The sequence below is a fragment of the Gigantopelta aegis genome, chromosome 10, assembly GCF_016097555.1.
Source record: "Gigantopelta aegis isolate Gae_Host chromosome 10, Gae_host_genome, whole genome shotgun sequence".
NCBI lineage: Eukaryota > Metazoa > Mollusca > Gastropoda > Neomphalida > Peltospiridae > Gigantopelta > Gigantopelta aegis.
This window is the reverse complement of record NC_054708.1, coordinates 31057988-31081579: the sequence shown is the minus strand read 5'-3', so window position 1 is coordinate 31081579 and position 23592 is coordinate 31057988. Positions and strand designations below refer to the sequence as shown.

The window sequence follows — 23592 nt, the reverse complement described above, 5'->3', positions numbered from 1 at the left end:
CTCATAGACAGGATAGCACATACCACGGCCTTTGATATACCAGTCGTGGTGCACTGGCTGGAGCTAGAAATAGCCCAATGGGCCCTCTGACGGGGATCGATCCTAGACCGACCGCGCATCGAGCGAGCGCTGTACCACTGGGCTACGTCCCGCCTCAGAATGATAGAAATGCATGGTAAAAATGTTTCAGGCAAGCTCATTCTGCCCGAATTTGACAATTTGCTCCAGCCCTTTGGTGGGGGTGGGGGAAGCAATTGCCTCCGCCCACCGTCCCCTGTCTCGTACGCTTATGTGTTTATGTGACGTATTTCAAATGAGTTACAGCCAGCAGCTTCGCAATCGGCCAATCGAAATATCACGAAAAAGAAGAAGTTTGTTTTGTTTAACGACACCACTAAAGCACACTAATTTATCAATCATAGGCTATTGGATGTCAAACATTTGGTAATTTGTAACACGTATTCGGAGGAAAGTAAAGTTTGTTTTGTTTAACGACACCACCGGAGCACACTGATTTATCAATCATAGGCTATTGGATGTCAAACATTTGGTAATTTTGACCTGTAGTCTTAGAGAGGAAACCCGCTACATTTTTCCATTAGTAGCAAGGACTATTTTATATGCACCATCCCACAGACAGTATAAAACATACCACGACCTTTGATATACCAGTCGTGGTGCACTGGCTAGAACGAGAAATAGCCCAATGAAATACCACGACGCCATACAAGGGAGATTTATCATGGTCATGGCTTTCTATGAGACCACTAGAGCACATTGAATTATTAATCATCGGCTATTGGATTTCATAGTTGATGATATAGTTTAGTTATTTATTATTTACTTCAATTCCACAAACCGAACTTAGCATGTCTTTTTCAGCCTAGATGAAATGCTTTTATATTATAACCACAGAAACAGACAACAATACAATTGATTTAAAGGGACATTCCTGATGTTTCCAACTAATAAAATATTTCTACGATTAAATTACATATTAAATATATTTTCTTGCTTAGAATATCAGTGTCTGTACATTAAATGTGTTTCTGGTCGTCTTAATATTTGTAAGAAGCCCAAACTGGATTTTGTCTTCAAATAATTTCGTAGGCCCCTACGTACGAAAAAATTATATTTTAGGAAATAAAATGAAATTTAACCTAGTACAAATATTAGAACGACCAGAAACACATTTAATATACAGCCACTAATACTTCATGCAGAAAAAATACATTTGATATGTAATTACAATCGTTAAAAAGTGTTTGTTAGTCGATAACATCTTAAGAATTGCAACAAACTCAGGAATGTCCCTTTAATTTATATTAAACTAAACAATATATAATGAAGAGCAAAACGCCTGTCGAAAATAAACCTTTATTCTGCACACATATTAGGTAGCAAATAGTGCTATTTCAGTACTAGAAAGCACATTTTACATTTTAATTTTAATCATTAAGCAAATCATTATTCATTAAAAATGGTCATATATGGATTTTGATTTTAAATGAATGTGTGTATATGTGTATGTATGTATGTATGTATGTATGTATGTATGGTATTATGGTAGTCGTCCGTACGTTTGCACGCATACACATGCAAAGTAAGAGAAAGACAGTTTTCTTTGTAATAATTGTCTTCTTTGCTGTATATTTATTAAAATTCATAAATTTATTATAACCTACAAATAAATTTAAATCATTTAAAAAAAAAAAAAATGTTGTTGCTTTTTAAGAAGAAAACAAAACCCAAAGAAAACCCGTTATCCCTGGTTTTTGCCTTTGAACCACAATGTGTTTAGGATGTCATACTTTTAAATCTATAAATCCGGCTATTAGGCCATACATATTGCCACACAAATATAATTTTTGAAACGTGTATTAGCACAAGATTAATTTTTAAAAATATAATATTAAAGGCCCTGTATGATTAGTCCAACTAACTATCTTAAATCCACTATTACAGCGATCACGCAAAATGTCACAAAATGGTTTTATTTTTAAAACGTGTATTAGCACAAAATTAACATTTGAAGACAAAAGAACTTTTCCAGTTAATGATCAATGCTGGACGGAACAATTTCGGTTTGAATGTTTTGTGTTCAATTTCGGTTTGAATGTTTTGTGTTCAATTTCGGTTTGAATGTTTTGTGTTCAATTTCGGTTTGAATGTTTTGTGTTCAATTTCGGTTTGAATGTTTTGTGTTCAATTTCGGTTTGAATGTTTTGTGTTCAATTTCGGTTTGAATGTTTTGTGTTCAATTTCGGTTTGAATGTTTTGTGTTCAATTTCGGTTTGAATGTTTTGTGTTATCTGTGTTTGTTTCTTGTGTGGTTCTTTGTAACAGCATAGAATCATTTAATGGCTCGATCGATGACATGCCAGAATCAGTTTATTAATAGTTCCTTTGTGCGGTTTTCTTTTTAGTTTGCATGTCGGTGTACAACATCCGCAGAACACAAGAGTTGCTTCCCTTGCCGGAAAAAAGAAAGAAAAACCTGCGTCTCTTCCATTTGGATTGTTTCTTCTTACTTCCCGTACCGGAAAACGTCCGATCCATTCGGATCGATGTTTCCGTGTTTAGCGTTATTCCCGCTAACTCTGGCGGAAGCAGGGAGATATCCCAATGGCTGCCAGAACATATTTCTTTTGACTTCTGCTTTCAACATGGAGTCGATACTTTTTCTCAGTGGCGGCAGAGATTCGAAGTATTTGCTGAGTTCGTTGAAGTAGTCCATTTGCGCGTAACGTTTAGCGCGACTGACAGATTTACTTCTTTCCTTGAATGGGGCAGCACCAGTACACACCAAGACTCCAACGATCACCACCGCTAATGAAACCCAGAAAGTCTGTGGCTGCATGTCTGTCAGGCAATTCTGAAAAAAACAGCAACAACCAGACAACAATATTAATAACAAAAGATAAAAATTGATAGTACGTAGAAAAATCTAGGTCACGGTTTTTTGGGGATTTTTTGTAATGGAATCCATGGTGGTTTTCAGGCTTCCTGTACTATGTCCTTTGACATCCGGTTCTTCCTTTTGATATCAAACGTGGTGTTAAACAGTGCTACACCAATGGAAACCTTCTCAACATCTACCGAATGTACTGAAAACGTTATTGATTGGCCCGCCATTTTCTTTTCTTACAGTCCATAGTCTCTTGCTACAAGATGAATACATTTCTTTATTTTTCAGTGTTATCTTTGCCTGACGAGATTTCCCTTTAAAGCTCTTCTACAGGTGGAATTATCAGCATATTGAATAGTTCGTAAGAAAAAATATATGGGCTGTGTGAAAAGAAATTGGTATGACAATCAACCACCGCTGGTAGCAGGCCTACGTACGATAGATGCCACTCTCTATATTTTACAAATACAAATGTTTTGTAAATTGAATACAACTGTACATCCAAAATATCAAATATATAGAGAATAATACACGAGCGGCCGATGGATACCATTTATCTCACAACGAGTTGTTTTAAAAGGTATCTAACAAGCGAAAACGAGTTTGATACGTTTTTAAACAACGAACGAATGAATGAATGAATGAATGAATGAATGTTTAACGACACCCCAGCACGAAAAATACATCGGCTATTGGGTGTCAAACAATGGTAATGGGAAAAACAAAGTGATGATAAACATCAATATAAAAATTCAACAGATAAATAAAAACACAGTGTAAAGGACTGTGTAAAAATACAAATATCACAGATAGATACGGACTTATACTCTAAATGTCAATTTGTGCTGTATTGGCCATTCTCAAAGAGAATGTTACACCCCTGCACCACGGTGAGGTTACAGCACGCGCAGGGTTTTTTTTAAACAACGAGTTGTGAGATAAATGGTATCTAACGGACACGAATGTATTTTTCTATTTCTTACATATCCTCAAAAGCCAGGTTTTAAGCAAATTTTAAAATCTTTTTCGACTAAAATTATTTACAGCCGTTGCACTTGTAGCTGACTTACGCATCACAGACACATGGATGTCAGGTTAACTATACGTCACAGTCTAATCGATTTTCATCGTGTAGTTTTTGTTATTGTTTGAATGACATTGGTGACCTGGTCATCACCTAGGAGCAACCAGTCGTATGTCTTGAAATTGTTAACACACGTACATGTGTTAACAACCATGTGTAACCAAACATAACGCATTTTGTTCTCACCAACGAGTGTGTAAGAAAATATAATAAATTAATATTTATAAATTTCTAATGGAAAAAAAAGAAATCAAGGTGGGGGGGGGGGGGGGGATAATATATATTAGGCTGTGGTGTGTGTTATCCTGTCTGTGGGATGATCCATACAAAAGATAACTTTAGAGAGAGAGAGAGAGAGAGAGAGAGAGAGAGAGAGAGAGAGAGAGAGAGAGAGAGAGAGAGAGAATGCGTGATGAAGGGAGAGCAATATTCAATCGTATAACAATGGAATAGTAACAGAATATAGCTTTCATTCTACATGACAAAAATGGCATTAACCGATAGTTTTGAATTGGTTTGGACTCAGACTGACTTGTGGCACGACGAAGTTGGTCAACTCGACAGTTTCGTTGTAATTTTCCCAACTCCCAAATTACAACGGATGTGCTCAGATTAACAACAAATTATTGGTCAGCAATCAACCGCGATCATGATCCACTGTAAACATTATATCAACTATGTTTGCATATGTGGTACATATGCGTGCATGCACGTGCGCACGCACGCACACACACACATACACAACATATACGTACACACACACACACACACACACACACTGTATTAATATCATAATGGAAAACAATAGGACACAAATTCTATATACTAATCTATTTTGAGAAAAGTAATTTCTTATTTTTTGTCTTTGGTCGAACTAATCGTATAACTAACATAAAAAAGAAAGAAATGTTTTATTTAACGACGCACTCAACACATTATTTTACGGTTATATGGCGTCAGACATATGGTTAAGGACCACACAGATTTTGAGAGGAAACCCGCTACATGGGCTACTCTTCCGATTAGCAGCAAGGGATCTTTTATTTGCGCTTCCCACAGGCAGGATAGCACAAAACATGGCATTTGTTGAACCAACCAGCCTCGGTGGCGTCGTGGCAGGCCATCGGTATACAGGCTGGTAGGTACTGGGTTCGGATCCCAGTGGAGGCATGGGATTTTTAATCCAGATACCGACTCCAAACCCTGAGTGAGTGCTCCGCATGGCTCAATGGGTAGGTGTAAACCACTTGCACCGACCAGTCATCCATAACCACGACGCCACCGAGGCCGGTATAACTAACATACTTCGATTATTTTGAAAATATTCTTCATTTGCATTTTTTTTTACAAATGTTTTAGAAAACATAATGTTTTAGAAAACATATAATGCGGGGAAAAAACCCTGATCGATTTTCTGTTTTCATTTATGCTTTTAATTTGTCGTTTGTTCATTAATTTGATCCAAGTTTTTTTTTCTTTCTAATTACTAATTTAGTTTCGTACTTATTTCCAAACTATCCTTAAAAATAAACTAGAACTCAAATCAATAACCGCTACTTCTCAGACGCACGTGCGTTTTTAAAAATATGAAAAATGCATATTTTGGTATTAGAAATACCAGAATGACTAGAAACACGTCGGTTGTACGGAAATGGATAATCTAAAGAATAAAATATAATTAATGTTTGATTTCAGTGATCATAAACGGTTCTGATAGTGAAACTTATGCTGTAGTGTTTAAAAACTAGGGTCTGTCCCTTTAAGAGGCCACGTTTTAATAGTCCACTGGATGATGTCACGTGGCCTAATGCTGCGTTGTGATTGGTCGGATGATTGTCGACGATCCAGATGAGTTCAGTTTGACGCTCAGACTAACAACTGTGAGTCGGGTTGAGTTGTAGTGCGCGCTTAGACTAGCAAAAAATGTCGAGCCATTTATTAATTTTTTTTTGTATCGGATACGACGAAAATCGAGTTGTAATAGCACTAAGACTAGCAACTGGACAATCGTGGAAGTGGAAGTCGTGGAAGTCGTGAAAGCAGAACGTTGACCAGCTCTGTCGTGGCAGTTGGTAGTCTGAGTTTAGCATTACACACCTTTTGTAACGAAAACCATTAACTATTTTTAGTATCACTTATAATATTGATATCCCACTAGTGGGACATCGATTTAAAGACATTTCATTTGCTGCTCCACGGTGATTATAGCCGGACGCCAAAGCCATATCATCCAATAAAATAAGAACCATACTATCCAATGAAATAAGAGCGACCGAAATTGAAAGCCTGTAAGTATTAAAAAAACCCCCAATATTTAACATCTGTACGTTGGGGATTGAGCCACAAGCAAAGGCTTATAAGTTAACCTGAACCTGTTTGCTAGATGTGACGTATAAGTCATCTTCAAGCACCCTAAATGCGTTTTAGCTGAAAAAAACAACAACAACCCAAACTTTCTTTTAAACCTGGTGCACGATGGCATTAAAAAAAATTCCACCTAAAATATGGTAACAGCTTGTTGTTTGAAAAGAAGATGCTTTAATCCCAGCCGGCCGCAGTGTTTGAATACCATTACACAGGCCCATAGCCAATGGAACCGACCCCCCTACCATTAACCTTTTTTTCAATATGCCTCCGGACGCCCCCCCCCCCCCAAATCGGGCGTTAAACGCCCCCCCCCCCCCCCCCCACCATCACCTCTCAAAATCCTGGCTACGGGCCTGTTATACAGATTCAGTGATTGGTCAATGCGTTACACTGTACTATTCAAAACTCAATATATGCAAGCTTTGAATAGTACAGTGTATGCAATATATGCAAGCTTTACTAAATAGTTTTCATATTGTAGGAAGGAAATGTTTTATTCAACGACGCACTTAACACATTTTATTTACGGTTATATGGCGTCAGACATATGATTAACAACCACGCTGATATTTAGAGAGGAAACCCGCTGTCGCCACTTCATGGGCTACTCTTTTCGATTAGCAGCAAAGGATCTTTTATGTGCACCATCCCACAGACATGATAGTATATACCACGGCCTTTGTTACACCAGTCACCAGCTGGAACGAGAAATAGCCCAATGGGTCCACCGACGGGGATCGATCCTAGACCGACCGCGCATAAAGCGAACGCTTTACCACTGGGCTTTCCTGTTGAACTCATATCACTCGCCTGGAACTTGTGAGGAGTGTGATCTATCACTCGCCTAATATTTTCAAACGTATCATTATCATCTATAAGCCTACATCGCAGTTCAGTTCGGTTCAACTTTATTTTCGCGCTTATAGCCAATTTAGGTTCAAGTACGCTGTCCTGGGCACACACCTCAGCTATCTGGGCTGTCTGTCCAGGACAGTGGGTTAGTTGTTAGTGGTTAGTGAGAGAAAAGAGGGTGTAGTTGTCTTACACCTACCCATTGAGTCGTTAAAATTCGCTCTGGGTGGGAGCCGGTACCGGGCTGCGAACCCAGTACCTACCTTATGTCCGATGGTTTAACTACGACGCCACCGAGGCTGGTCCTACATCGCACGGCTCTAATGAATACAGACTAGTGGTGTTACTGAGAAGGCGATGATAGCGAACAATCCAAAGGGTAAATTACGATGAGTTAAATAAATAAAGTTTGTTTTCTTTAACTTCACTAGAGCATATTTATTGATTAATTAATCATTGGCTATTGGAATGAATGAATGAATGAATGTTTAACGACACCCCAGCACGAAAAATACATCGGCTATTGGGTGTCAAACTATGGTAATGCAAATAAATAAAGTGATGATCAACATCAATATAAAAATTCAAGGTTTAAACAAAAACAGTGTAAAGAACTGTGCAAAAATACAAATACAAATATCACAGAATTTTACGGACACCGAATTTTACTCTAAACTTCAATTTGTGCTGTATTGGCTATTCTCAAAGAGAATGTTACACCCCTGCACCACGGTGAGGTTACAGCACGCGCAGGGGCATTGGCTATTGGATGTCAAACAGCTGATAATTCTGACACGTAGTCAGTAGAGGAAACCCGCTACATTTTTCCTAATGCAGCAAGGGATCGTTTATATACACTTCCCCAGAGACAGGAAAGCACATACCACAGCCTTTGACCAGTTGTGGTGCACTGATTGGAACGAGAGAAAAAAATCCAATCAGTTGAATGGATCCACCGAGGTGATTCGATCCTGCGACGCAAGCACCTCAGGCGATTGAGCTAAATCCCGCCCCATGAATTAACTATTCAGTATACTCGAAGAAACAAGAAAAATAGAATATCTAAAATTAAAACAAAACAAACAAACAAAAAACACCTCTTGTTACGTTTGTAATATAAAATTATTCAAAAGGGTCAACATGACTGTCATGAGTGAATACAGTGTTTTGAAATTAGGAGTTGAAGCTGATTTTGAATTGTTATTGAAAAGTTCAAACATAACAAGGACAAGTAATGTGATTTGTGTTCCGCCATTTATGTCAAAGAGGAACATATTCTTGTCAATCTCATTTTCAAATTATTACAAGTGCTGACTTGGAACAGATCTCACATCTCAGAAGTCTGCATTTGGTGATTTGGCAACCTTTGATTTTAGGGTTTAACTTTAAAATATCGTTATTGTCAACACCATCGTCAGAATTGAAGTAATTTTCGCGTAAAATTATCAGCTACATTCAGTTCATCTGTCCTTTTCATATTATTCGGCATTTGTCAATGATTTCCGAAAATGAAAAACAATCTTGGTTTTTTTTGACATCTGAGATCGCCTTTAATGATTCAAAATGTTCGTCGCCCTGTCCGCAAGTGTAGTCCCACAGATGTAATTTCCGTTTCAATGAATAAAAGATACACGCGCATATTAAATAGCCCGGGAGCAAATCCTGAAAAGATGCCTAGAAAATGGCTGAACACAACACCCACTACACCGATGGTTTGTCACTTCAGGCTGCTTGGGGGTTGGGGGGGGGGGGGGGGGGGGGGGGGGGGGGGGTGCCTCTGGAACATTCGTAACCTGATGAAGAGTTGAACTGTGGCTGCAACAATAGGTGACAGCCTATTTTCTAACAGCTGTCGTTTTGCCTGTCTCTCTGTTGTCAATATTATTTTGTTAACTTTGATCCTGCTATAAAAAATATTGCCTTGATGTATGATCACCAAACGCAATCGACAAACTAAAGTTTCCATGAAATATATTTGTGTTAAACAAAACTCTTGTTTTACACCTGTCTAAATTATATGCATCTTCCTTTTAAATTCCAGTACAACCAGAAGGGATATAAAACAAAATTTGCATCCCTGAGGTGCTTGCGTCGCAGGATCGAATCACCTCGGTGGATCCATTCAAATGATTATTTTTTTCTCATTCCAACTAGTGCACCACAACTGGTCAAAGGCATGTGCTTTCGTGACTGTGGGAAAGTGCATATAAAAGATACTAATAAAAAAGTGCAGCGAGTTTCCTCTCTAAGACTGTATGTCAGAGTTACCAATAGCTGATGAATAATAAATCAATGTGTTTTAGTGGTGTCGTTAAACAAAATAACTTTATAACTTTCTCCTTCAAATGAGGGGCGAGACGTAGACAGTGGTAAAGCGCTCGTTTGATGCGCGGTCGGTTTGGGATCGATCTCCGTCGGTGGGCCCATTGGGCTATTTCTCGCTCCAGCCAGTGCACCACGACTGGTACATCAAAGGCCGTGGTATGTGCTATCCTGTCTATGGGATGGTGCATATAAAAGATCCCTTGCTGCCAATTGAAAAGAGTAGCCCATGAAGTGGCGACAGTGGGTTTCCTCCTTCAATATATGTGTGGTCCTTAACCATATGTCTGACGCCATATAACTGTAAATACAATGTGTTGAGTGCGTCGTTAAATAAAAAAAAAAAATTCTTTTGTTTTATTTCAAACGATGAACATTTAAAAGGGATGATCCAGAATTTCCTGCCATTGTAAGATGTTTCTGACTAACATATCCTGCTTAACAACTATTATTTGTTGCTAGTACCGGCCTCGGTGGTGTCGTGGTTAAGCCATCGGACATAATGGCTGGTAGGTACTGGGTTCGTAGCTCGGTACCGGATCCCACCCAGGGCGAGTTTGAATGACTCAATGGGTGGGTGTACGTCCACTACACCCTCTTCTCTCTCACTAACCACAACACATAGCCCACTGTCCTGGACAGATAGCCCAGATAGCTGAGGTGTGCCCAGGACAGCGTGCGTGAACCTTAATTGGATATAAGCACGAAAATAAGTTCTTTTTGTACGTAAATCTAGTCTTGGCTATTAGAAACATTCAAGCTATTGGAAACAAGAAGAAGAAGAAGAAGTTTGTTTGGTTAAAGACACCACTAGAGCATATTGATTTATTAATCATAGGCTATTGGATGTCAAACATATGGTAATTTTGACAGTCACAGAGATGAAACCCGCTACATTCTTCCATTAGTAGCAAGGGATCTTTTATATGCACCATCTCACAGACAGGATAGCACATACCACGGCCTTTGATATACCAGTCGTGATGCACTGGCTGGAACTAGAAATAACCCAATGGGCCTACCGACGGGGATCGATCCTAGACAGACCGCGCATCAGTCGTGCGCTTTACCACTGGACTACGTCCCGCCCCCATCAGAAACAATTAGTATATACATAAAATGATATTCTAAACTAAAAAATGTACTTTGTATGCAATTTTACTCGTTAAAAATGCCCTGTTGGTCGGAAACGTATTCCAGTAATAGCAAACTCGGACCAGTCTCTTTAATGAAGTATTTTCTTGTGGAGGAAATTAGTTTTATGATTTATTGCAGACACCAAGATTGGAAACGAGGAAATATTAATACTTTGTATGTACAAGGAATAGAAATTGAAAGGAAAAGAAACATTTTTAACGAACCCCTCGGGAGATTTTAACTGTGGCTATTTGGTGTCTATGGTTTGGTTATTTCGACACTTTGATAAAAGTTCATCTGCTCAATGGATTACGTTGGCTTTGACCAGTCTACCAAAGAGAACTGGGAGGCGTTAGACTGGATTTTGCTCATCAAGTGAAAAGATTACGAACCAGTCGACATTAGAGGGGGTGAGAGAGAGAGAGAGAGAGAGAGAGAGAGAGAGAGAGAGAGAGAGAGAGAGAGAGAGAGAGAGAGAGAGAGAGAGGGGGGGAGAGAGAGAGAGAGAGAGAGAGAGAGAGAGAGAGGGGCAGAGAGAGAGAGAGAGAGAGAGAGAGAGAGAGAGAGAGAGCGAGAGAGAGAGAGGGGGGGGGGGGGGAGAGAGAGAGAGAGAGAGAGAGAGAGAGAGAGAGAGAGAGAGAGAGACGTAATAGACTGGGCTTGGGATGGACGTGCCTGAACCTTGAATAGGATATGGGCACGTGAATAGTTAAACGTTTGTTTTGTTTAACGACACCACTAGAACACATTGATTTATTAATCACAGGGTATTGGATGTCAAACAATTGGTAATTCTGACATATAGTCTTAGAGAGGAAATCCAGTACATTTTTCATTAGTAGCAAAGGATCTTTTATATGCACCATCCCACGGACAGGATAGTGCATACCACGGCCTTTGATATACAGTCGTTGTGCACTGGCTGGAACGAAAAATAGCCCAATGGGCCCATCGACGGGAATCGATCCTAGACTGACCGCGCATCAAGCGAACGCTTGACCACTGGGCGACGTCCTGCCCCCAGGAAGAAAGAAATGTTTTATTTAACGACGCACTCAACACATTTTATTTACGGGTATATGGCGTCAGACATATGGTTAAGGACCACACAGATTTTGAGAGGAAACCCGCTGTCGCCACTACATGGGCTACTCTTCCGATTAGCAGCAAGGGATCTTTTATTTGCGCTTCCCACAGGCAGGATAGCACAAACCATGGCCTTTGTTGAACCAGTTACGGATCACTGGTCGGTGCAAGTGGTTTACACCTACCCATTGAGCCTTGCGGAGCACTCACTCAGGGTTTGGAGTCGGTATCTGGATTAAAAATCCCATGCCTCGACTAGGATCCGAACCCAGTAACTACCAGCCTGTAGACCCATGGCCTACCACGACGCCACCGAGGCCGGTATACATTTATAGAGTACAGGACCAAGACAAAACCAACTTCGCCCGGCAATCATGAATCCAAAATTTTCAAATTGTTATCTGAAAACGAATGAATCATTACTAGACTAGTATGTTTTTTTTCAGCTGGAATGTACTGACTTATTATTTTAATGCTAGGTTCCGACTACCAACTGCCACGACAGAGTTGGCCAACTTTCTGCTCTCACCACTTCTACGACTGTCCAGTCGCTAGACTGAGCGCTCTTAGAACTTACGATTTTTGTCAAATACCACTTCTACGACGAACGTCGTATCCGAATCAAAAAATTAATCGGCGGTTAAGCCATCGGACATACGGCTGATAGGTACTGGGTTCGCAGCACGGCACCGGCTCCCACCCAGAGTGAGTTTTAACGACTCAATGGGTAGGTGTAAGACCACTACACCCTCTTCTCTCTCACTAACAACTAACAACTAAACCACTGTCCTGGACAGATAGCTAAGGTGTGCCCAGGACAGCCTGGTCGAACCTTAATTGGATATAAGCACGAAAATAAGATGGAATGAAATAAAATGAAATGTTGCTAGTCAGAGCGCGCATCATAACTCAATCCAACTCCCCGTTGTTAGTCTGAGCGTCAAACTAAACTCATCTGGACTGTCGGCAATCAACCGACCAGTCACAACACAGCATTAGATCACGTGACATAATCCATAATGTGGCCTCTTAATATTAATTGTATTAGATGATCAGATAGCCACGTAAGACAGGCGACTACTTAAATAGAAAGATAAACGTACAAGACGGGGGGGGGGGGGGGGGGGGGGCAGTTGCTACCCCCAGTTCTGGAGCAAAACCTTATTTTCGGGCAAAAATGGAGAAATATTCGTGCAAAATTAGCTAACCTACGACCATTCTACCATTTATTTCCATCATTCTATTTTCAAAATTAGTTGTAATCTATGTAAAAATGCATAGTGATTCGTTTGCAACCCTATATAGCGGTGTGGCAGTAATGCTAATATGAATAAATGGTGTTATTCAAATTCGGGATTTTTCTTTTAATTCGGGCAAAAACAAGCACATGGATCCCTACAGAAATCGGAGCCCGTACGCCTATGAATATAAAAGACTCCTTGCTGCTAACCCAAAATAGTAGCCTTTATGATACCAAATGGTTTTATTCATAATAATAAAATTAATTAACATTATTTTTTTCACAGGCAGTCGAGATATATGGCTTGTAAAGCGTGCTTGAACCATAATTAGAAATAAAGTTTGTTTTGTTTAACAACACCACTAGAGCACATTGATTAATTCATCATCGGCTATTTGTTAATTATGACTCGTAATCAGAAGAAACCCGTTACATTTTTAAATTAGCAGCGAGGGATCTTTTATAGGTACTTTCCAACAGACAGGAAAGCACATACCACGACGTTTGACCAGTTGTGGTTGAAAACGCCCAATCAGTTGAAAGGATTCACCAAGGTGGTTTGATTCTGCGACGTAACTGACGTAACGTCTACAAGATAACATCTAGTTATAAAAAGACCCAGTTAACTGTACTATTATCTGTACTTTATAAGGGCCCTATGGGCAACCTAGGGAGACACCACAGCATCGTAGAGGTCTAAAATTAACGACCTACTCTCGATTCGCTAATATCAAAACCTATATTAGCTCGGCCATTTACCTTTCGACCGACCGTTCAAAATTGCGCCAAATTCCCTCAATCAAAATTGCGCACCCTTTTCCTTTGGCATTTAACTGCTCCATTCTAATTCCATAGCACCACCAACACCCCCACCCGCTAGTGCAGGCGGTCCCTCCTCTCCCCTCCCCCCACCTTTCCTGTCATGGACGGAGGAGCTGGCCAAGACCGGCTCTTGTGCCCACGACAGGCGTGCGCTACAACAGCTTGTTCTGAATGTGCACGTAAAACCCTATGACCTGACCTGACCTGTACTATTATTTCTTGACGTCTGATTTAGGGCGTGACGTAGCCCAGTGGTAAAGCGCTCGCTTGATGCGCGGTCGGTCTGGGATCGATCCCCGTCGATGATTCCATTAGGCTATTTCTCGCACTAGCCAGTGCACCACGACTGATATATCAAAGGCCGCAATTTGTGATATCTTGTCTGTGGGATGGTGCATATAAAAGATTCCTTGCTACTAATGGAAAAATGTAGCGTGTTTCCTCTAAATGTTTGACATCCAATATCCGAAGATTAAAAACTCAATGTGCTCTAGTGGTGTCGTTAAACAAAACAAAGTTTTAACGGCATTCTCACCGAGGTTCTTTATATGTTGCATCTGATAGACATATAATTTGATAATCGAATTCTCTTGTGTGTGTAAATATTGTGTGTGAATATCCTGCTGTGCTGACAAGTTTGTATCTTAACGCAATAAACGAATTGGCTAAACACCCCAGGTGAGCTAATTGAAAATAAGTACGAAACTAATTGGGCACTGCTGCCTAAATTAGTAATTAGAAAAAACACAAAAACACAGTTGTAACAAATTACTGAATAAGATGACAAATTAAATATGTATAAAAACGTTAAAAAAACCCCCAAAAACCTGGAAAATTACCTAGGTTTTGTTTTTCGCATTATATGTTTTATAAAAGTTTGTAAAGAAAATGCAAATGAAGAACATTTTAAAAATAATCGTAGTTGATAATACCAGGTATATATCAGTTACAAAAGTAGTTTGACCAAAGAAAAAAAAATATAAATCACTTTTCTTAAAATAAGGTAGAATAGAATTTGTGTCCTATTGTTTTTCAAATATGATATTATTATGGGATTCATATGAAGGGTGTGTGTGTGTATATGTGTGTGTGTGTGTGTGTGTGTTTGTGTGTGTGTTTGTGTGTGTGTGTGTGTGTGTGTGTGTGTGTGTGTGCAAGTGTGTGTGTATGTGTGTGAGAGTGTTTTTGTGTGTGAATGTATGTGTGCGTGCGTGCGTGCATATGTACCACATATGCAAACATGGTTGGTATAATCATGTTTGCAGTGAATCAGTGAATCATGTTCGCGGTTGCTTACCGACCAGTTAGCTGTTAATCTGAGCGCACCCATTGTAAGTTGACAGTCTGAGCCTAGCACGACGATTCACAGAAACCCAATTATTTTCTAACAAAATATAAATTATTACATGAAATTATTTCGCCAAATTAAAATACAATTCAGCATTTATTTTTTGAAAGTTCACGACTGGCGAATTTGGCGAGTGAGCGCCAGAGTTAGTCCTGAATACGATGTATTTCTAAAAGGCATTTTGCAAACACTAGGCATCGTCAAAAGTCTAGCGTGCACCAAACTCGTACACCAAGAATAGTAGTTATCTTGAGCTTTTATAAACATTAACACAGACAAACAGACACTGGAAGAGATGGAATATAAAACATGTCTGAGAAAAGAACGAGTTTCAACCAATCCCTTTCCCTGAAAAACTAAACAAATAAAGACACAACAAAACACATACATACAACCCCCCTCCCACACACACCCGATAAAAAACTACTTTCTCTCCTACCCCCCCCCCCCCACCACCTCAAAAAAACCAACAAACGAAAATGTACAATGTTTCTTGAGGTTTATGTACATTTAAAATAATTATCAAACAATCATTTTAGAAAATATAAAGATATATACCTCCACCCTTAAGAAACGAAAAAGAAGAAACCCAACAAAACATACAAAAAACCCCACCCCAAACCTTCCCCCCCGACCACCCAAAAAAAACAACAAACCAAAACGTACAATTTTCTTGAGGTATGTCTACATTTAAAATAATTATCAAACAATTATTTTACAAAATATATTGATATATCCCTCCCCCCTCAGAAAGAAAGAAAAAAAAATACCCAACACAACAAACACACAACCCCCCCCCCCCCCTTCTCTTCTGACCGAACCAAAAAACCACAACAACAAACCAAAACGTACAATGTTTCTTGAGGTCTATCAACATTTAAAATAATTATCAAACAATTATTTTACAAAATATATAGATATATAATACTATACGTATATTAAAACATTTTTTTTTACTCACATTGTGTGGTGGCAGCAGACAAATAAATTCCTGTTGCCGGTGGGAGACTGAAGTAAAATTGTGTGGTTTGACGGAGCCACGTTTTTATAAGATAACTGGCGAGCGCTTTGGAAGGCGTCGCCAACATGAACCGACCTATTACAAAACGCCAAGTCGGCTCAATTGTACTGCGGCTAAAAAACAGAAAGAAAAGGGCGGTCTTATAACGCCAACGAGCGAGATAGGAAAGATTTAATTTTATTTGAATTAATTTATAGTTGTGGGTTTTTTTGTGTTTTTTGTGTGCGTTTATCCAGTTAGGTTCATGCACGCTGTCCTGGGCACACACCTCAGCTATCTTGGCTGCCTGTCCATGGCAATGGGTTAGTGGTTAGTGGGAGAAAGTCGGTGAGGTGGCCTAACACGTGTACTCGCGTCGTTAATCTCGTTCTAAGTGGGAGCCGGTACCGAGAGGCGAACCCAATACCTATCAGCTTTTATGTCCGATGGATTAACCATAGCCCGAGTACTCTGACGGTAAGAGAGCTCGACGGACATCTGGACAGTTATCACGCTCTCTAATCGTCAGTTTAAAGTTTGTTTTGTTTAACGAAACCACCAGAGCACATTGATTTATTAATCATTCGCTATTGGATGTCAAACATTTGGTAATTTTGACATATAGTATTCGAGAGAAAACCCGCTACATTTTTTCCATTAGTATCAAGGGATCTCACAGACAGGATAGCACTTACCATGGTATTTGATATAATAGTCGTGGTGCACTGGCTGGAACGAGAAATAGTCCAATAGGCCCACCGATGGGGATCGATCCCAGACCGACATATCAATATTGCGTAATCTCTGCCGGTAGTCAAAGATTTCTGCTCTAATACAACAACAATACTATGTTTGACGTTAAATACCTTTACATCGATCATTTTCGAGTTCCTTGATAAAAAAAAAGTTCACATATTAACCACTAATACACACACTATAGGAAGAAACCCGTCAGCAAATACGTATTTAACCGAAACATTATTGAAAGGGGGTACTGTCGGGTGTGAAATATATATATTTTTTTATCAGGGAGGTCATTAATGATCGATGTAAAGGTATTTAATGTCAAACATAGGATTGTTGTTGTATTAGAGCGGGAATCTCTGACTAGCGTTTGGTAGGCAGAGATTGCGCAGTATAGATATAGACTGGTCTCTCCACCTGTATTTGTATATTTGTATATATATCGTGATTATATATGTATGTATTTATGCTGATAAGGTTTTTTTACCTTACGGCAAATAAAGAACTTGAACATTGAACATTGAGGTTAGAGAGCGTGATGACCGTCCAAATGGCCGTCGAGTTCTCTCACCGTCAGAGTACTTGGGCTAGCTTAACCACTACACCATCGAAACCGGTGGAGAGGGATTTTTTTGTGTATGTTTTAGCACACCCTACCTACCGGTCTCGGTGGTATCGTGGTTAAAGGGACAAACCCTAGTTTTTTTTTTAACACTATAGGCATATTTATCACTATTAGAGCCGTTTATGATTACTGGAATCAAACTTTACTTATATTTTATTCTTTAGATTATCGATTTTCGTACAACCGAAGTTTTTCTGGTCATCCTGGTGTTTCTAATACCATAAAATGCATCTTTTATATTTTTAAAAACGCACGTGCGTCTGAGAGGTAACAGTTATGGAGTAGAGTTTTAGTCTATTTTTAACGGTATTTCACCGTTTCAACTTCACAGACTCTTGTTTCACTCTCTTGCAACATTAATCAAATGTGTTACAGGTTTGTAACTTAACAAAATGTTTGTCCATTTTTTACGGTTTAAAACTAGGATCTGCGCCTTAAAGCCATCGGACATAAGGTCGGTAGGTATGTAGGTACAGGGTTCGCAGCCCGGTACCGGCTCCCACCCAGAGTGAGTGTTAACGACTCAATGGGCAGGTGTAAGACCATTACACCCTCTTCTTCTTCTTCTTCTTCTTCTTCTTCTCTTTCTCTCTCTCTCTCTCTCTCTCTCTCTCTCTCTCTCTCTCTCTCTCTCTCTCTCTCTCTCTCTCTCTCTCTCTCTCTCTCTCTCTCTCTCTCTCTCTCTCACTAATAATTTACAACTAACAACTAACCCGCTGTCCTGGACAGACAGCCCAGATGGCTGAGGTGTGTGTGTGTGTGTGTGCCCATGACAGCGTGCATGAACCTTAATTGGATAAAAGCACGAATAGAAGTTGAAATGAAATGAATGACACTCTACCACATTGTTTGTTCAGCAGGTTAGATCTCTAATGGTAAGCATGCCGTTCAGGCGCATTTGCAGAGGAGTAATTGTTTTATATAACGACGCACTCAACACATTTTATTTACGGTTATATGACGTCGGACATATGGTTAAGGACCACATAGATATTGAGGGAGGAAACCCGCTGTCGCCACTTCATGGGCTACTCTTTTCGATTAGCAGCAAGGCGATCTTTTATATGCACCATCCCATAGACATGATAGCTTTTGATGTACCAGTCGTGGTGCACTGGCTGGACCCGGTACCGGGCTGCGAACGCTGTACCTACCAGCCTGTAGTCTGATGGCTTAACCACTGCGCCACCGAGGCCGGTTCAGTAGAAACATGCTTCCGAATCCCTCTAGAATTGACGTAAACACTTTAACCCGGCACAACCTATTTAACCTCACTGCAAAATTCCCTGCACATGCAATTACAAAAGTTAAAGCTTGGTTTGTTTAACGACACTACTAGATTGCATTCATTTATTAATCATCGGCTATTGGATGTTAAACATTTGTTAATTTTTATATATGTTCTTAGAAAACCGCTACATTTTTCCATTAGAAGCAAGGGATTTTTTTGTGTGCACCATCCTCCAGACAGGATATCACATACCACGGCCTTTGATAAACCAGTCGTGGTACACTGGTAAGAACGAGAAATATCCCAATGGGCCCACCGACGGGAGATCATTCTAGGAAGTAACGGGGTATTAAGGGTTCGAACCGCAGTCAAAGTATTACAACGTAGTCATTAAATAAATAAATAAATAAATAAATAAATATATATATATATATATATATATATATATATATATATATATATATATATATATATATATATATATATATATATATATATATATATATATTTATTTATTTATTTATTTATTTATTTATTTAATGACTACGTTGTAATATATATATATATATATATATATATATATATATATATATATATATATATATATATATATATATATATATATATATATATATATATTTACATAATACAGATTTCATTCTGACTGGATCTCAAAATTTCATTTCATTTCAACTTATTTTCGTGTTTATATGTAATTAAAATTAAAGCATGCTGTTCTAGGCACACATACCTCAGCTATCTGGGTTGTCTGTCCAGGACAGTGAGTTATTTGTTAGAAGTTAGTGAAAGAAAAGAGGGTGTAGTGGTCTTACACCTACCCACCGAGTCGTTAAAACTCGCTCTTGGGTGGGAGCCGATAGCGGGCTGCGAATCCTGTACCTACACCCATTGGGCTATTTCTCGTTCCAACCAGTGCACCACGACTGGTACATCAATGGCCGTGGTATGTGCTATCCTGTCTATGGGTGGTGCATATAAAAGATCCCTTGCTGCTAATCGAAAAGAGTAGCCCAGTGGCGACAGCGGGTTTCCTCCGTCAATATCTGCGTGGTCCTTAACCATATGTCTGACGCCATATAACCGTAAATAAAATGTGTTGAGTGCGTTGTTAAATAAGACATTTCCTTTCCTATCCTGTACCTACCTATCTACCAGCCTTATGTCTGATGGCTTAACCACGACACCACCGAGGCCGGTTCGCGCAATTTCATACGCAAATGCCTTCTTATGTTAGAAAGCTTTTGCTTGCAAGAATACTAGTAACTCGCTTCTGGAATACATTTGCATAATAGCTGTATAAAGCCTGAGATAACCACATAATTAAAGACACTGGCTTGAACATTTCCAGTATACACCGCAGAATCCTAATTTGTCTGCGCATGAATGAAAAAAACAAGAAGACGGACCGAGTTATTTGCCGTCTCCGGCACTCCTAGAAACGACCTAATGAGTGAAAATATTAGTCTAATCACTGCAAATTGAAAAGAAAATTGTAGAATCTGTTATGAGTACTTCACTTCGTGAATCTAATAAAGATTGCACTGTGACGTGAATAGTCAATGTTTTATACTCCACATTTCATGATACAACGCGGACAGGGACTGTTCCAGATTGTGACTGAGGTGCACGAAAAGGTAAGCAATATATCGATGCATTTGTGCCTACACATTAATAAAAACAGTTAAAATTAAACAAAAAAAAACAAAACAAAACCCACCAACCCAACAAAACATCCACAAAACCCCCCCAAAAAACAGTGCCTCAAATGGACAACATGATCGATCCCTCTAGTTGAAACGATCGGGTGATTTCTCGTTGTACCCAATGCTCCACGACTGCTATATCAACGACCGTGACGTGTTCTGTTACATTCTATGTAGGCCCCTATAGGGAAAATGCACAACACACACGATCCCTTGCAGCTATCGAATGGAATAACCTTTATGATGGCTGTGAGGTTTCTCCAGTTAACACCACAAACACGTTAAAGTTTAAGTTTGTTTTGTTTAACGACACCACTGGAGCACACTGCTTTATTAATCATCGGCTATTGGAAAGAAGGAAATGCTGACGCACTCAACACATTTTGTTTACGGTTATATGGCGTCGGATATACGGTTAAGGACCACACATATATTGAGAGAGGAAACCCGCTGTCGCCACTCCGTGGGCTACTCTTTTCGATTAGCAGCAAGGGATCTTTTATATGCACTATCCCACACACAGGATAGTACATACTACGGCCTTTGATATACCAGTCGTGGTGCACTGGCTGGAGCGAGAAATCAGCTATTGGATGTCAAACATTTGATAATTTGTGACACGTACTCAGAGGACAGTAAAGTTTGTTTTAACGACACCACTAGAGCACACTGATTTATTAATCATCGGCTATTGGATGTCAAACATTGAGTAATTTCGACATATAAGTCTTAGAGAGAAAACCCGCCACAATGTTTCATTAGTAGCAAGGGATCTTTTATATGCACCATCCCATAGGCATGATAGCACATACCACGGCCTTTGATATATCAGTCGTGGTGCATTGGCTGGAACGAGAAATAGCCCAATGGACCCAACGACGGGGATCCCAGACCGACCGCGCATCAAGCGGGCGCTTCACCACTCGTACTCGGAGGAAACCCACTACATTTTCCCATACAATTAGCAGCCAAGGATATTTTATTCACAAACAGGGCAACACATACCACGGCCTTTGGTATACCAGTCGTGGGGCACAGGTTGAGACGTTGGGGGAAAAGAATCAAATAAAAAATCTACCGAATGGATTCGATCCTTCGACCTTCACGCACCAGGCAAGCGCTTTAACAACTCATCTAGATTCCAGACAAAAACAGGTCAAGCGCTGAAATATATTATATCGGTCATAATATGAATATCTTGTATTGATTTTTCATTGTGTGCTTGAATACAATGTGATGAATTAATTAACAAAATGTAATTTTATTTGTTAATCATATTTTGTATCGTCTAAATTTATATATCTTCTTTTTTTTTGTGGATTTTTGTTTTGTTTCTTAAACACCACGACTATGCGACCACTGTGGAATTTCAAAGGAGGCGGAAAGATTATTAGTATTTCCAGATTTTCAATTTGCTAAGTTACAGACTTAGGTTCCGAGTTCTGTCAATATCCGTATTTTTACGAATTCGAAGCGCTTGGCTGATAATTTAATGAATGGACTTCGGCGACACGATATGACACTAAAACTAATTAAACTACGGCTTTTACAGGTAATAAATTGAACGGCGTATTTGAGGAAGACGAAACAAGCGCCCTAATGATACTAAAAGGGTGAACCGGAAATGCGTTAATGTTAATATATTTCGTGCTGTATCTTTCACAGACTGTTCGGAAAGATTATGTTTGATGTAAATCTTTTGGCTAAGATTTGTTTTTCTAAGATAATAGTTTCAGTAAAAGATCATTGGTGTTAGTGTCCTTTCTTTTCGTCCATTCTTTTTCAAGTTCGTTTTATTTTAATCTTTACTTTGCACCAATAGGAATACCGGTAGCAAAATTTAAAAAAAAGTAATACCTCCTACAGCCAAACCCCCCCCCCCCATAAAACAACAACAAAAACACCCCCCACAACCTCCAAAACAAACAAACAAAACAAACAAACCAAAAACAACCCGCAAACAACAACCAACAATAAAGAAACAAACAATTAAACAGCAGCAGCAGCAGCAGCAGCAGCAGCAGCAGCAGCAGCAGCAGCAGCAATAAAACGTTGGGCGAAAACCAACATCGCAGAATGACGCTGGCTGGGGACAGAGTTACTCATAACATAACCCCTCTCCCTCATAATGTTTTGCCTCTCCAACCCACTTGATGCAATTTAGTACATTTTCTGAACATTAAGCATTTGTGGAGGTATTTTCTGAAAACAAAACACACATCTAAGCAAAGAACAACTTCGGCCGTTGGTAAAAACAACGAAGAAGAAAAAAAGAAGTTAAACATAGCAAAACAAAACATCAACAAAGTACATTAAAATATTTACATAACTTTCTCAATCGATGTACTGAAATATTTAATTTGAAAAGAGGATGCAGACAAGGAGATCCCTTGTCACCGTATATTTTTTTATAATTTGCGCTGAGATTTTAACCATCATGAAATATATAAATACAAGTATAATGGCGAATTAAAACCTGTCTCCTCCCCCTCCACTGTTTGACGTCTTCCGACGACAATGGAAAGAATGCATAAATATTTTGTATTTAAAAATAAATGAAAAACGTGTGTACATTATTTAGTTCATTTTTCTCCCTCTATTATAAGCCAGTTTCGTTTCTACCTACATTCGGGTTTTTTAAGTAGAAGAAAAAATGTTTGTCTAGCAGTTTTGATGAATCACAGAAATAGTAAAAAAAAAAAAATATATATATATTTAAAAAATCACAAAACCTTTGTCCTTCAATTTTTTTTCTTAAAAAATGAACTAAAAAGATAGAATGATAATACCTAAAACTGATAAAATATAAAGCCTTCCTACTAGACCTTTAAAACATAGCCTAGGTAGTCGTAGGTGTGATTTTACACAATAACAATACAGTCGTCACTACATTTAGCACATTAGCCGAGACGTATCCACTTCCGACGAGGCCCAAACAAAATTTATGTGCATTGACGTCCTAACTTTCTATAAAATCTAATGAAGAATTCCCATTGGTTCTTGAGATGACAATATGTTATTCTGGTGGCTAACACCGACAATGAGTTATTGGCGTCCAGACACCGGCACAGAAGAAACATAAAAAAAAAATGTATATGTTAA

At 39.1% G+C, this 23592-nt stretch overlaps 1 long non-coding RNA gene across 1 annotated transcript; it reads right to left on the bottom strand.

The window, feature by feature from the left end:
* Positions 1–1359: 1359 nt before the first annotated feature.
* On the bottom strand, positions 1360–16169 carry LOC121384531. The gene is made up of 2 exons (XR_005959407.1): positions 16128–16169; positions 1360–2875 (listed from the first exon to the last, which is right to left on the bottom strand). It is a non-coding gene; the product is annotated as an uncharacterized LOC121384531 (long non-coding RNA).
* Between the last annotated feature and the right edge of the window lie 7423 nt (positions 16170–23592).